The sequence below is a fragment of the Polypterus senegalus genome, chromosome 1, assembly GCF_016835505.1.
Source record: "Polypterus senegalus isolate Bchr_013 chromosome 1, ASM1683550v1, whole genome shotgun sequence".
In the NCBI taxonomy this organism is placed as follows: Eukaryota; Metazoa; Chordata; class Cladistia; order Polypteriformes; family Polypteridae; genus Polypterus; species Polypterus senegalus.
Window position 1 is genome coordinate 162,483,634 of NC_053154.1, and position 14,529 is coordinate 162,498,162.

Consider the following 14,529-nt stretch of genomic DNA (forward strand, 5'->3'; position numbering starts at 1 on the left):
TCACTTCATATTAAAGGGTTTTGCTCTTTTTATCAGGTTTATATTTTCATATGAATGTCTAGCTATACTAATAATAGGCAAAGCCCTCACTGACTGATTTGACTGACTGACTCACTCACTCACTCATCACTAATTCTCCATCTTCCCGTGTAGGTAGAAGGCTGAAATTTGGCAGGCTCATTCCTTACAGTTTACTTACAAAAGTTTGGCAGGATTCATTTCGAAATTCTACGCGTAATGGTCATAACTGGAACCTATTTTCGTCCATATACTGTAATAGACTGCAGCTCGATGGCCGTGGGAGGCGGAGTTGCGTCTCGCATCATCACGCCTCCCACGTAATTGAGTGCCTGCCCATATAAGGTAAATATTCGCGGGTCAAGGACTGTGCTTAGCATATTCATAAGTAAAAATATCTGAATCACAAACTGATGTTAATTATATTTTGTCCATAAATACTTATTAAATAATTCCAAATAGTCTGTCCGCTTCCTTTCATAGCTTTTCCGATGGTTGTGCTGCTTCCAGGCATGTATTTTCGTATTAAAGCATTTAACCAATCACATTTCAGCCATCATTTGTTGCCATGCAGAGAGGCCTTCACAATCCGTTGTGCAGGTACTCAAACACAGAATAAACGTCGATTAATCTGTTGCTTCAACCAATCAGATTTTGAGTTGTTGTCAGGAGGGCCCTCTAGCAGGCAGTACGGCAACGTCACCGTATTCAGACTTATTGATTGGATAGAAGGCAATACGAGGAACTCTACGAGACCACTGAACGCACAGCAAGCGCTCCAAGTGTCCTCCGCGCACTACGGCCAACTCCATGGCAGGATTCTGGACAATATTATTTGCCAGACACAGACCAGATTTCAAGACCACGAAAACCTGATGTTTGTCACGCTCCTTGAGCCCCAGAAGTTTCGGGAATACGAGAAAAATTTCACGCATGCAGCCTTCTCCAGTTTAACACAAGAGCCACGGAGCGGTTTTTAATCTGTCTCGGCTAAAAACAGAACTGACTGTAATGTATGCCATGGATGATTTTGCAGGAAAATCTCCCACTGATCTCCTCGACTTACTTCATCAGAAAAATCTGAATGAGAGCATGGGGCAGCTGTTCACATTAGTATATTTGCCGGTGACCATTCCCGTGTACATTGCTTCTGTTGAGATGACATTTATATACACATATATATAATTGTGTGTGTATATATATATATATATATATATATATATATATATATATATATGTATATATGTATATATATATATTATATATGTATATGTACACACTGTTTATTTACACTATTTACAACTATAAATACGTGCACTCACAACCCAGTGCCTCTGCACCGATTTCCCCAAAGTCCAGGGCCCACAGTCTTTGTGCCTTCCTGGCCGCCTCCCGTCCACTCTCTCCAGTTCAGTCCTGCTACCTCCCGACATCCACCAATGACTGGATTGAGGCGGCCCCTTTTATGGGAACCGGATGGGCTCCAGCTGCTTCCGGCACTTAACGTTGGCCACACCCTGTGTGGCGGAAGTGCCGGCTGCGCTCCCGGAAGCCGCCCGTGTCTCCCGGTCGTCTTCCCCCCGGCACATCCTGGTGTGGCGGAAGTGCCGGGCTCCCAGGATAAATAGGCACTGGGGCGCCGCCTGGCGGTGGCCACGGGTCCCTACAGGGCTGGGCTTCCAAGCCCCTTACCCGAGGCCCCCAATATAACCAGGACAGACGCCCCCTTGCGGTCTGGAGGAGGCACAAGCCCTCCACTCCCCGGCCGGGGACCACAATGTATATGTATATATATATATATATATATATATATATATATATATATATATATATATATATATATATATATATATGTATATATATATATATATATATATATATATATATATATATATATATATATATATGTATGTATATATATATATATATATATATATATATATATATATATATATATATATATATATATGTATATGTATATATATATGTATATGTATGTATATGTATATATATATGTATATATGTATATATATGTGTATATGTATATATATATGTGTATATGTATATATATATGTGTATATGTATATATATATGTATATATGTATATATATGTATATATATATGTATGTATATATATATGTATATATATATATATATATATATATATATATATATATATGTGTATATATATATATATGTATATATGTGTATAAAGACAGATTAAATCTCCTCTTTGATGTTCTGCAAGATGACATCTGAGAAAACAAGTCCACTACTACAAGTTGGCCTGTCCTTTAGACCCTACTTCTGAATGAAAATAGATTAAGCAATTAGGCTTCATAAGATACATGTACATAGAACACAATTTTCACTTTATTAAAGCAAACTATTTAAATCTTAAATGTTAAAAGGCAAAATGAAAATTATATACTCCAGAGAAAGAAACTCAAGGCAGTAAAGACAAAAAACCTATTATTAAAATCATTAGATCACTATAATCGTCCTGTAGAGATAAAGAAAAGTTCAGCAACATTACGTACAAGATGGGCATCCATGAGAATAAATCCTTTTTTTTGGACATGGAAAAGGAGAAAAATGAGTGCATGGAACAAAAATTGGTACAAATGTACATCAACACCATTATTTTGTTAGTATAGAATTTGAGTATTCCAAACTCACTTTTTATGAGTCACACTGGTGTTTTTGGTATGAAAGATTTGGCCAAATAAAACAAATTAAACCTTGTATAATTGTGCCAAATTACAGTAATAGTCAAGTGATGATAATGATTGATTGATGTAAGTTAGCCCTGCGTTTAATAAGATAGACTGTAAAGGAGCAAATAATAAACTAGGAACAAGTAGAGCAATGAGATGTTGAATGTAAGACAGCCAGAGGTGTTGGGGTAAAGTGACAACAGATCTGTTCACAAGCAGGGAGGTGAGCACTCAATTTTGTTGACGAAGTGGCATATCTTTAAATTTAAAGCAACAATTTACATGAGAACCTGTTTTGTATTTTTTTTTAGTTCATAGCACAATGAACATAGAAAGTATAACATTATAATCTGGTATTTTATCATTTCATTATTAGAAAAGAAGTGTGCGTTTAATGTTTTGCCATTACAGAATGTCTTTTGTGCACTCACTCATGACACCCCTAGTGACAATAATTTCCTCCCACATTCTAAAGGCAGGCAGTTGTGCTTGTTGATTGACTGCACTCATTTAGCCAAGTGTGAAACTGATTGTGATTAGCTGGCATTTGATACTTTGTTCTTAGGGATATTCTTCCTTTAAGTATCTTAAAAAAAGTTTAATTATCGGAAGAGGTTTTGGTAAACAAGAAATTAGAGTACACTCTTTATGCTTGCACTTGAGTATGCAGCTTACTGCATTAATTATATTTTATTGTTTTTGAAGATCCCACAGGATGTCATATATCAATGTTTATTTTGTTGCTTTCTAATGCTTCCAAATAAAGAAAAAATATCTGCATTGTATACTGAAATTCCTGTGGTATTTATATAGCAGGAACACTTTTTAAATCTAGAGACTGAACTATTCTGTTAAAAGTAAAGCCTTGGATTGCTTCAAGGAAATGCAGAGAATTCTGCAGAGTAACACCAGACAATTTACCATGAAATAGCCTCTGTTAAATTCATTTTGTGATCTTTTGTGTTTCAGTTCCAGAATGTTTATGGGCCTGCTTCTCCTATGGAATACAATTTTAAGTAGCATTATAAAGGAACTAAATGCATGTTGTGCCATTTCCTTTGTCCTTTTCTATTTTACTGTGTAAAGTCTATTCTACTGTTTATTGCAGGAAGCAGAGGCTGATGCAAATCTCCTTACATTGTGGCCTGTGTCCAAAAAAAAAAAAGACACAATGTGCAGTCTTTCTTTTTTTTGGTTTTCTGACGCGGTGTTTACCATTCATTAATTAATCTATCCAAATTATAATCTTATAGTACATCACAAAATATTGAAGATATTTTAAAGTTCAGGAGGAAGCATACAACAAACGAAACACAAAGGAAAAAATAAAATTGGGCATTTAAAAGAAGTATTATCTAGATCAGTGAGAAGAAAGCTTTTTGCTTTTGCTTTCATGCTTTTTAGATCTTAAGTTTTACTTATATTTATATTACAAATAAAGTAGAAGTCTTTGGATTTTATAAATCCAAGCCAATCTCTCTGTAAATTTAAGCTATGTTCCTGTTCTTGATTTTCTTTAATGTATCAAATCAGTTCCGGTTAATTTGCATCAGAATGGGTCTCTGATTAATGTTTTTCTTTGTAGTATTTCTAGTTCACAAGTATGATCACTTGATAAAATGAACGAAATATGTTTCTTGAAAAAAAAAATGCATGCTGCAGTGTATCTCTTGTTCTTTTGACTGAGCTTAGGAATCTAATTAAACTACAATCACAAAGGCAAGTTTTTGGTTTCTGATCAAGAAAATTGAATAGAAATGAACAGTCATAGATATTCCCAGTAAAATTTGATGGGTGCCTTTTAATATAAAGCTAAAAAGTTAAAAGGCAATTTTAGATGAGAATATGTGTAACTTTTGGTGCTGTTCAGGTTTATATTGAATAGCCATTGTGGCTCGAGACTAAAGGGTGGGGGATTTGAATTTAGGATTGAGAAACACAGACAAACTAAAATTTGTGCAAGGTACAGCATGGGTTACTGCATATCATAAGTTTTGAGATAGATTTGGTGTTGATCCAAATTTTTGTTGAACAAATACTGTTTAGACCAGTCCCCTCTATAAGAAAGACTCTTCCAACACATGCACACACTTCATTCACTCCTGGACATTCTCTTCCAGTTTCCCACTTCACAGCACCCACATTTGAGGTCAGTTCAAACCTACCAAATTTATGTCTTGGCAAGATAAGGAAGAGTCAAGCAGATACTACCATTCCAAATGAGCAATTTCCATTTATATTTTTCCACATTATGATTCAAAGCTGTTGTACCCAATCAGGCAAACATTTACATTTACTGATCAGTTAGGAAAGAACATTTAAAATTCAGGTTGCAAGTTAGCTATCAAAATGTATCTCTTTCAGTTTGTCATATGAGGAATATTGATACAGGGAATCATCATTTTAGTGACCACTGGACCAAAAAGTATGTCTTTATATCAGTGTTTCTTAACACTGTGGATTGTGTCACAGGCATGTTTCTGATAGATCACCACATGATGATGTAATAAAATTAGGCAAGTACGTTCAACTGTGAATTCTCTGTCAAGTGATATTATACTTCTCTTTACAGTAGCATTTATTTTGTTAGCAAGTGAAACAATGCCATTGATCAAATAGATACTTCATCTCTATGGCATGAAAATATTATAAATATTTGCCACAAAATAATCAAACTTAGATGACTTGGAAGCAAAGACTTGTTTGTGGGGTGAATGGAGAGCAGGATAAGTTTGAAAAGCAGAAGTGAAAAAAAAATCTGCAGCCCAAGGTTTGATGATTTTCAGGGTCTTATGAAGGATGAGTGATTAGAGTGGGAGTAGATATAGTACCATGGCTGTGTTGTGTGCTAAATTCAGTTTAGAACAACTGGTCCTTATCTCATCACATGTTTCACTTCAGCAATGATGAGTTCCTACTTGTAATTCTGTTTTATAGTGGGTCGATAAATTATAGTCTAATTGTAGTATGAAGGGATTTGTTTGGACCATTCGAAAACTGTAAGAGCATCAGAAAATATCATATGTTTGAGACAAGCTGTAGACTTTCAGCACAATGTCAGTCAGTAGCTTTACACATTTCTGACTGGACTGTTTGCCATATTATTCATCAAGATGTGCCCTGTTACCCATAAAAAACAAGTAGTACATACACTTGTTAGGAATAATTTTGTTACTTACTGCTCAGTTTTTAGAATTTTTAAATGAAAACTGGGATATGGTGAAGTATTTTTGAACTTCATCATCATATGCATATGCTGCACACCAAAAATTTATTCCTGTGAACTTTACAAAAGCTTACACTATGCATTTACACTGAAATTAATTTAGGTATGTATTCCGTTTTGAATGATAGTTATTGTTTAATTAACTCTTAATTAACTTTTCCCTTTTAACAATACTCATATGAGAGAAGTCCTTGAAAGGAAATAAAAATGTTTACTGTCTCTTTATTTTATGGCCATTGTGATAATAATCTGTTTCTTGGGTCCTAGTATGGTGCTGATATACTTATTTTGGACTTCATATTATAATATTAAGGAACAACTGCTTTATATTGCCTTCAGTCGGAAATGCTCAGGTGATCTGCCTTATCTCCAGTGAAGCATTCACTATAAAGAAGTATAATATGATGTGCCAATATCTAAAGAAACATGGTACCTCCAGTGAATCTTATTTGCACCAGTCTGTGACCTGGCACAGGAAGATCAAGGCTTTGACAGTAGGCTTTATTGACAACATTATACCAAGCTGCATGGATACTGGCTAATCAAAGCCTTCACTGATGCAGAGGCATTGGGAGTGCATTTTATTCGTTATATGTGAGGTAGGTAGTGATAAATTAATGGAGTTACTGACTCTGCAAATCAGGAAACTCTGGAGGCTGTGACTGTTCTGTTCAAGTCTAGGCAGAAATGGCTAGTCAGGTGAATCATATATGAGTCAACAGACAACACAGATATGGTACAGATATTTTGAAGAATTCAATGCAGAACAGATGACTTGTGAAAGATTTAGGAAGTTTGGTGTTTAGAGTGCTTGAGCAACTGTCCCTTTTACTCTCACGCCCTGGTTTTGAAGGGAAGACCTACCCCTTGGCCCATTTCTAGGTGTTGACTTGTTTTACTGAATTTTATTTATTTCAGAGAAAGAATTTCACCCTAATATAACAACAAATTTGGTAGTGAATTTTATTGGCTTGGCTGGATTTCAGAATATATTTTATATAAAATGGTATATTTATGGACTACCATATTTGTCTTATGTGCATATAATTTACTTTCTAGCATTTTCTGTTCACTAACCAAAAAATAAATACTGATTAAAATCATTGCTAAATATAAAAATTAATGTTACGTCATTGCCCCACATAAAGTGGTGCCTATCAGGATTTTGATTATTTAATTCCACAAGGCTGCTTTTATAACAACGCATTTTTAAATTCAGTGTTAACAGCAAGTCATTTTATCAGGTTTGTAACATTTGCTGTTGTGAGATTTACTTTATGCTTTCATCATTATATGAAGGCGATATTAGATTTATGATAATGCCTGCCTACTAACAGGTAATATTTAAGTGACAAGTCAGATTTCAAATGTTACAAACTTCTGATGTTTAATGTTTCAGATCTCTACTTTGGTTTGTGTGTGTGTGAGAGAGTTTTTTTATAACATTTGTTCCAAATTTAAGGCTTCTTTAGTGATGCCAAGCCTATCATTTGAAGATTAATCAATTGTTTTAGAATTTCTTTAAGACCATCTTTGTTTTGTAAATAAAAGATCACACTTTTTGGTTAGCCTGTACAATAAATCAGAATTAAACATTGAACTGCCCTGATCAAAACCGTTAATTACTCAGAACTGGTGATGGCATCCCATTCTCTCCCAAACTGATCAAATGTGTCTTTTTGTGCATTCACGACTTGTCATTCACATTTTAGTTGTTATATATACTGTACTCTTGAACATTACTTTGGCTTCAAGAACCTTCAAACAATGCAAATCCAGTGTTCCCATTGGAAGCATACTGTTTTAAACAGCATGTCTTGCTTATGATGCACTTCATTTCATGCATTCAAGATTATATCATCAGAGTGGCATGACTTGTGTTTCAGTGCTTTATAATCTGGAGCAACACGAATGTCTTTCCAGTTTTGAAATTTTGAGACACTGGCCAAATCCATTTTATTTCAGAAAGGGCATTTGGAACGTCTTACTTCGTAACTGTTATGGACTAGACATAGGTACAGATAAGTTGGTTAGAAAATAAGTGGATGGTTGGACAATGAAGTGTAGCCATGCTCATTCCAATCACATAATGAATACAAATCCTCCATTTTTTTAATGGGGCTTTGTTTGGAGCTGCATTATAAAGTGAATAATTTTGAGATAATTTGTAATTTACTTATTAAAACTTGTGGTACACACAAACATTTTACAAACCAAAGCTGATTGGTTACATATTTGCACTCTTAAAGCAAAACCAAATCATGTATTTTTATTTCAACGTCAGATTCATAATGGGATAAATTTTAGCACCTACTAAACATTTGTTTATCTTGAACAAGTATCATTGTTTTAACATTATTATTTTATTTATAGGCAAGGCACTTCAAGGACACCTTACAAAACACATTAATAGAAATAGTCACAATATAGAATAAATAAAAAAATCCACTTATAATAAAACGACTTAACTAAAATTAACTATTAATGCTAATTAACACTCAACTAAAATGTATATCAAACAAACTAAGCAAGCTTAAAGAGGTGTATCTTAGGGCAGGATTTAAAAGTAAGAAGAAAGTCAATGTTACAGATGACTTGTGTGAGAAAAGGCGAGCAGGAGGTATGATAAGATTAATAGAGAAGGAGGATCTAAGAATACAGGAAGGGAGTAGAGGCATGAAGAAGATCAGATTGATACAGAGGTGAAGAGTTGTGAAGAGTCTTGAAAATAAAATGCAAAATCTTAAAATCAATGTGGTATTTAACACGGAGCCAGTGAAGCTGCTGAAGGACATGAGTAATGTGTTCTGTGGGAGGGGTTCTGGTAATGATACGAACAGCAACGTTCTAAACCAGTTGGAGTTTGTGAAGAAGACCAGAAAGAATAGAATTATAGTAATCATTATGATTGTAACAAGAGCATAGGCAAAAATACCAGTGCCATTAGCTGTGAGAAAGAGGCATAGATGGCTAATATATCACGTAGATATAAATATGCAAACCAGATGATTTTAGTAATATATGCATCAGATTTTAAGGTACCATCAAGACTAACACCTATACACTTGAAGAGATTAGAGAATTATCAATAGAAATATTGTCTTATTTGGCCAAAGCAGTTTTAGTTCCTACCAGACCTCTGTTTAATCACTATTTAATGCAGACAACAATGATTTAATTTCCTGCGAGCAGTCAGAGAGGGAAGAGGTTGGAAAAGTGGAATCAGACTTAGTAGACAAAGCTGAGTGTCATAACAGTGGAAATGATTCTCAAATTTCCTAAAAATATGACCAAGAGGCAGAGGGTAAATAATAAATAATAGGGGGGCTAAGACAGAGCCATGGGGAACACCACTTATATTTGGGCAAACTTGTGACCTGAAATTTTTAATTGTACAGACGGAGTATGATCCAAGAGGTAAGATTTAAACCAGCCACGTGGAATGCCAATGATTCCAATTGATTTTGATCTCTCAGTCCAGAGTCCACTGCCATCAATAGCCCATTGGTGATTTTAACCAGGACCGTCTTTGTATTTTGAAACAGACAAAAAGCAGACTGAAATTGTTCAAACAAATGGTTTTCAGTAAGGTGAGAGTGAACCTGCATTGGAACAGTTTTTTTTGTGTGTGTTTTTGAAAGCAATGCTAAGTTTGAAATCTGATGATAACTATTTAGGTTTAAGGGCTTTGAACTAGATTTCTTGAGAATTGGAGTTATAACAGCCATTTTGAAATGTAAAGGAACAAGAGAAAAGATAATAGAAGAATGTATGATGTTATGTATTAAAGAAGAAAGAGAAGGCAAACCACAAGAGTAGGAAGAGGATTTTATTAAGTTCAACTAGAGGGGAATTTTAAGTAATATGAGCAGAATGTGCTATCTCATGCTGTAATTCAAGCCCTTTAAATTGAAGCAGCAAATTTTGACTGAATTGTTTAATGTAATTATGTATTCTGTAATTCTACACACAACACAATAGTCCCTGCAGTTATAAAATAACATTCAAGCCACTTTATTCCATTTCAGTGTTGTAGGGGGCTGGCAACTATGGTGGAAGTGCTGAATGTTAGGTAGGAAATGGTGCTAGTCCATTGCAGGTTTTCCTCACACACAGCCACACTAACATTCAAATAAGGGACCATTTAAAATCACCATTTAAGCTAACATGCAGGTTTTGGAGCATATGAGAGAAAAATCCACACTGACACAGGTACAATGTGTAAATTCCACCTGAAAATTGCTGCGGTATGAAATGCTGTATAAAACAAATCGAAAGAAAAAAAAGGCGAAATAACTGAAAACATGTTTTATATTCTAGTTTCTTCAAAATAGCCACCCTTTGCTCTGATTACTGCTTTGCACACTCTTGGCATTCTCTCGATGAGCTTTCACCTTTTTTTGTTAAGTACATAACTCCACATGTGTTCATTCATAGTTCTGATGCCTTCAGTGAGAATCTACCAATATAAATGGTCATGAAAATAAAGAAAACACATTGAATGAGGAGGTGTGTCTAAACTTTTGGCCTGTACTGTATATGTGTGTGTATGTATATACATATATAGTATGTATATATATAGTATGTATATATATTTATGTGTGTGTATGTATGTTGAAGCTAACAGCTTAAATAAAAAAGGGATAAACGTTAATTTTGTCATTGATAATTTTTTTTTTTTTTTTTAAGGATTGTTTTCTAAAGTATATATTCCACAAATGCAGTAAAGTATAACTAAATCATCAGCAACTCCTTAATTTATTAATTCAGCCTAATCACTTGAGAGTAGACCTGCCACAGCAATTTTTAACATCCAGCAGTACACTATGCTGTATGTACAGTACTTAAGGACTGCTGTTCATGTATAGAGCACATTGCTAAAGTGAACCATGGTCTCACCCAAATAAGTCTCTCATAAAAAATACTTTAAATCATGATAGGTACCATACATACTGTATTTGTCTTTTAAAAGTGTTTTCTTTACCTTATGGATATTCTTTACAGGTATAAACAAAATATCTTCAGTATGATATTAGGTTGGGAATTTCAAACAAAGCTCTCTCTTTGGTGGTCAGGTATTTAACCCATCAGTATGCAAGTCAGAATTGCACAGGGCCATAGTCACTTTATTTCATTTTTTAGGATCTTGCAAAAGGTAATTTTTTTGTTGCACATGCGGATTTAAACATCATCTATTCTATAGGCTATGCAGGTATATAAGAAAGTTTGAAGGTTTTGCACTGCAAAGTTAAATTAGATGACAGACTTAAATAAGCCATGTTAAACAGATGGTATCAGATGATCTCATGACTTGCTAGTTTTCTTTATAATAGTTCCCATGGGATTTCAAAGCGTGGCCTTACTTGAAAAAATGCTTCAGGCATTTAATGGTTAGTCACACTTCACATGTGTCAGCCTCTGGCTTTCCTAGAACCACCCTCCAGATGGAAATGGCAGGTACAGCACAAGTTTATGCATTTTTCAGGAAAGCCCTTCAGTTGTACTAGCCGACTGAACTGAAAGTGAGTGACGAGGTGGCACATTGCACTGTATTGTTTGCTGTTTGTTATCAGTTTTAATCACATGTTGACTCAGACATGGCCTTGTATAATGCTCACCTCTGGAGTTTCTGTTTATGGTGTAGAATTGAACCTGAACACATTCTTTGTGTGGCAGCTTTAATATTCTTAAGCTATTACAATGCCTGTATTTTTGCTGCATTAATTTTTCAGTTTGTATATGTGCCAGATCATTTCCTGCCATTAAAGAAGTGGACCAAAAGAAATGTTCACATCCTGTCCATTTAGTAAAATGTATACAGTATAACTGTTATTAACTACATATATACTTGTTTATAAGAGTGTACAAAAACATTTTTTTCCTGCAAAACAATTTTAAATGGACTATCCTATAGCAGTTAATATTTATGAAAAATTCTTTGAGGAGCATAATGACAATGAGGCTATTCCAGTGAAATGTGACACTCAGCACACTTTCTGAGTTTTCTCGGACAGCTCTTCTAGTCTTAGGTTTGTTCACATGGATTTCCTTTTATTTTCAAACTATAAGTTTTCAATAGGGTTTAATGTCAAGACAAAGCCAACTTTTTTTTTATTTTATTTTTTTTTTTTTATTATCTCAGCCATATACAAGTACACAGAGAGATGAAATCATGAAGCTCAGGTCCCACAATGTACACACAGGGCAAATAAGACAAGGCAGTGTACTTAAACAAACCATGCAACATACTATTTAAATATTTAATATGCCACTGCGCAGTTAATACAGAAACCCATTAAATGCAAGCTCCATAGGTCATTACAGACACCCCTTGACATAAAAGATAAAGTGACTTGTGTGTAAACGTAGCCATTGTTCAACACTGGTTTCATGTTCCTGCAACCATTTAACTTGTATAACAGTACAAGTGAGAATGGCTTTTTTTATCAATGTTTAATGATCTGAGTTTATTTAATGCAAGCCTCTCAGAATATTTTCACATTCTAAAATTGAGTGACCCAGTCTTTCATGTGATAGGGCTAATTTTAACATCTGTGTGGTTCTAAATGACCTAATAACAGTTGTTGCAACATTTTGAAGTAATAATGAGGAGGATTGCCTTTTGCGTGCATTGAATGTATAATTGCGATGCATCGGATTTACCTTTCTTCCCCCTTTCAGTCAGTGTATTTTATTAGCACTTATTGCAACCCCATCTATTAACAGAAGTACAGTATGTAATTACTGTATAGTCATTTATTCACATGAGATTTACAAGGTAATAGTGATTTGGTAGCCAAAAACTGCTTTTCCTCTGCAGGGATAGGCCTTAGAATCCTTGGTTTCTAGCATGTAGAGCAAGCTCTTCTTGGTTTAACTTTTGGGCTTCCATTGTGAAAAAAAAACAAACATAAAATTAAAGCAAAGAGATGGCAAGTTTTGCTTCTGGCAGAGAAGGGTATAGTTCTTCCTGCAACTTGACTTGGCTTATCACTGGAAAATGTGTAAAATAAAATAAGCATATGCCTTTTTTTTTTTTTTGAAAACCTCACTTTGTTCATTTCTTTTTTGTTATGTTACTGCTATTTTTACTATACACTTGTATTCCGCATTGAGCAGACATAAGGAATTAGCACATTGACACTTTATTCTGTGAATTCACATAGTGCCCACACTCAGTTGTGAAGCTGATGGCTAACCAAAGGAGGGACTTCAGGTCCAGACTTACAGTTTCATCATCTCTTCAGATGTAGGCTATTGGAAGAATTAAGAAGGTGATGAAAAAAATACTTCAAGAAATGTGTGCAGATGTTTAAGACTGTTTTTGTAAGGCACATTATGATATTAAAAGTGAAATGTGGGCAACAACAACAGCTGAACTGAGCAAAGCTGACCAGCATCTGACAAAATCAGTATAGTCTGCTATCTGACATCACTTTATTCTAATAAATGTAAATTAAAAATTGTGTAAAAAGCATTTGACAGTCTAGCAATGACAGGCTATTTTTGTCAGTTGGTAATGAGCTAAGAGTCAAAGCTTTTCGATGCGACTTATCATCTTAATGCTGAGGTTCAAAGTGCTGATGATAGAATGTATTAAATTATACAGAAGTAATTCTGCATAACCTATATTTAAATAATAAGTTGAGTGTTGACAAGGAGAGGCTCAGTTGTGTGTGTGTTTTATTTGTTTAAGCTAATATTGTTTGTCTGTTTGCATGACTTAGTTGAAGATGAGAATACATTGTTGGAAATAACTTGTGCAGAAATCCATGGAATTGCAAAACGTTCCTAGACATTTTCTTGCAAATGTTTTTCATTTCATATGAAGTATTTTTAATTTTAATAATTAAGTTCCTCCTTTTTTGTGTATACACTGCCAATGTTGTTCGTTGCTTTGTATTAAAGTACTTTAGTATGTGTATGTATTTTCTGCATAAAAGGACAAAACGAGAATTATTTAGATATGTCATATCTACTGACAGTAATGCTTGTTTAGTTTAGATGAGCATAATTTTTCATGCTGGGATTGTGCTTTGGCAGATGAGAGCCCTCTGTTGTGTAACACTGGCTGGATGTTCTGGACTTCGGGAGGAAGTCCTAGTCAGGAAGAAAGAGTTTAGTACATCCTGCAAGTTAGAGGAATGCTGAAGTGAATTATAGAGCAGAGGGAAAAGACTTTGACTGTCTTTTTTAAAATGCTTTTGGGTGGGAACAACAAGATGTGTAGGCGCAAAAGTTTTACTTTTTTTGTGCACTTTTTAATTGTGTAATTATAACTGTTATTTATATGATTAAATTATGTCAGATGCCAAGCTATTTTGCTTTTTGCCCTTGCTCTTGAGTTGAGCTCTTGGTTCAAAACTCACCACAGACGTTCCAGTATGCTGAATAAAGTTAATATAATTTTACTTCAACTGTTTGAATGTGGATTTAATGAAGTAATATTTAGTTAATAAAGTAAATGGTTTGTCCTTAACATTTAATGGTGGAGAAAAATGTTCACATGCTGTGTTGTATTTTTTTTTTTTTTTTAAAGATAAATTCATGTATGTTTCCCTTAATCTG